Genomic DNA, 2,670 nt, shown 5'->3' with positions numbered 1-2,670 from the left:
GTTGACGGGCACTGCAGCTGGTTTCATACCTTGGCCACTGTGACTTGTGCTGCAGTCAGCATGAGTATGCTGGTATTCCCAGCGTGTGGAGTCTGTACGAAGGGGTGGTACAACTGGGTCTAACAGCAGCTCTAATTTATTTTTCTGAGGAACCTCTGTACTGATCTGCATGGTGGCTGTACTGATTTGCAGGCCTGCCAGCAGTGTAGAAAGCCTCCTGCCATTCTCTCCAACAAGTGTTTTGTATTCTTGGTGATAGCCGCTCTGATGGTGCGGAGAAAGAATCTCAGTGTAGGTTTGATTTGCAGTTCTCTAGTAGCTGCATGTGTTGAACTTTTTTTTCATATGATTTTGGCCATTGATTTATGAATTTCTGACAGTAATCCTGGATATATCAATTTACCTGAAAATCCTACACTATTCTTTTCATGCCAATCTAATATTAAATCTTTGTTACTTTTTTCTTGGTTTTTGCATATATACATGCATATTTAAGAAACCCATCTTTCATTTATACTAATGTTCTAACATCATAAAATATTCAGTTGGTACCTAGTTGAGTGCAAGACATGTGATATGTTTAGGAACTCAAAACAAGTACAATATTCTACTGGCCCTTAAATTTCTCTGAAAAAATAGAAAACATTTGTAGAAGAGACAATTTAGAATGAGGCCTGATGAAAGTGTTCCAGAGAATTTTCAGAATTATTCTCTGAGGATGTGGGATCTGCACTGGTCCAGGCTAGCAGGTTAGACTTGAGAGAATTTTATAGTATTTAATGAATGTCAACAATAAACTCCAGATGGGCAGTTGCAGTGGCACATGCCTGTAATCTGAGCACTCCAGAGGCTGAGGCAGGAGGATTACCTTGAGTTTGAGGCCAGCCTAAACTACATAAGGGAGTTCAAGGCAGTGTGCACTATATAGTGAGATCCTATCTCAAAAACAGACATACAAAGAAACAAGCAAGAAAATGGTAAGCTCCATCATGGAGCAATTCCACAGAAGCATGCTTAAGACCTAATAGGTTTGGTTGCTAAGATAAGGTGGATAATTATACTTTTCTACTTGTCCCCTTTTCTTGAGAAGTATAATCTTTGAAATTCTATTCTGTAAAACAGAATATCTGAAATTGGCTTGACTTCCACATTAGAAAACTGTATAAAGTTCAACTCTCAGGGCTAGATAGAGATGGTTATTACTGACAAAGTAGGTCTTCATTTTAGTAAATTTTTTCACTTCTGGCTGATTACATTTACATCTCCTAAACCATTTGTACCAAGAGTCATATTTTACAAATGGAATGGTCTTCTCTGAGTGTGACTAGCCACATGGCTTGTTCACCGAGATGTTTGCCAGGATCACAGGTACTTCTGTGCTTCACATTGGTAAAAGAAAAAAGAACAGTATTTGTCAAGAGACTTCATAATTTTGCACCAAGTTTAAACTGAGCATTTCATAAACATAAACAATTGCCACTTGTTACTTTGATGGACTGGTCTGAGGACACCTCCACCCAAAATCTACCCAACACAAAAGTCATTTTCCTAAAGAATTTGCCTAGAGCCTGTGTACATCTCCCAGGAAGTTAAATCATCCCTAGATGACACTCAATGTAAATGCTATGTAATGGTCACACCGTTTTGTTTAGGCAATAAAGACAAGAGAAAATGCTTTTACAGGCTCAATAGATACAACTATCTTTTAAACCAATTTTTTTTTTATCATAGTTGGTTAAATCCAAAGATTTAGAACCTTCAGATAAGGGCCTACTACAATCACAGAGTTCTTAATTATTATGTGTATTTGTATGTGATAGTAAGGAATCATGGATTGAATATAATTCTAATTAAAATCAAGATCCTTATCCAGTCTGACTCCTTTGCTAGTGTTCTTTCACTACTTTACAGTATCTATAAAGTAGGCTTGTTTTGTTTTGCTTCTAATGAACAAACCTAAACTCAGTGAAAGTTGGCTGGATAATTTCAAGATATTATCTTCACTGACATTTGCTGGAAAAAAACAACCATGTGAACATAGGACATTAACAGTTTCATATTATGGGTAGGAAAAGTATAAAAGTGAGAAAATTTATTATTTTATTTTTTATTTTTGGTGGAACCGGGGATTGAACTCAGGCCCTTGCACTTGACAGGGAAGCGTATATTCTATGGAGCCATCTCCCTGGCCCCTGAGAAAATTTATATTTGAAGCACGAAATTTGTTATAATAATGCTCTGTACAACAGGAATGTGAATCACAGGTCCAGTTTAAGCTGATAGTGGCACTCCTTGCAGCAAGCGCTTATAGCTGATGTGACTGCTTTTGTCTTCAGTATAACATAGTTAAGTCATACAAAAATTATAATAAAAGGAAAAATTGAAGGCACAGCTGTAAGGTTGAAATTAAAACTATAGTTCTATTTGTATCTTGAGACACCAATACTAATAGGATTTTTGTCACTGATATGAGTGATAATGAAATGCCTCGGTACTAGGAATTTCTCTGCGTTTATCTTCCTCCACCAAACTCAGTCTTAATAGTATCTTGTCTTCTTAGGAAGGAGAGGCCATTAAGTCCCCACATGCTTCCCTTGACTGGTGACCTCTACTTCAATTCCTCTCTATTATGAGTAACACATAAATCACAAATTTCAATTTGATTTTTAG

Source organism: Octodon degus, unplaced genomic scaffold, assembly GCF_000260255.1.
Source record: "Octodon degus isolate 3935 unplaced genomic scaffold, OctDeg1.0 scaffold00038, whole genome shotgun sequence".
Classification (NCBI taxonomy): Eukaryota; Metazoa; Chordata; class Mammalia; order Rodentia; family Octodontidae; genus Octodon; species Octodon degus.
This window is presented reverse-complemented; position numbering follows the sequence as displayed.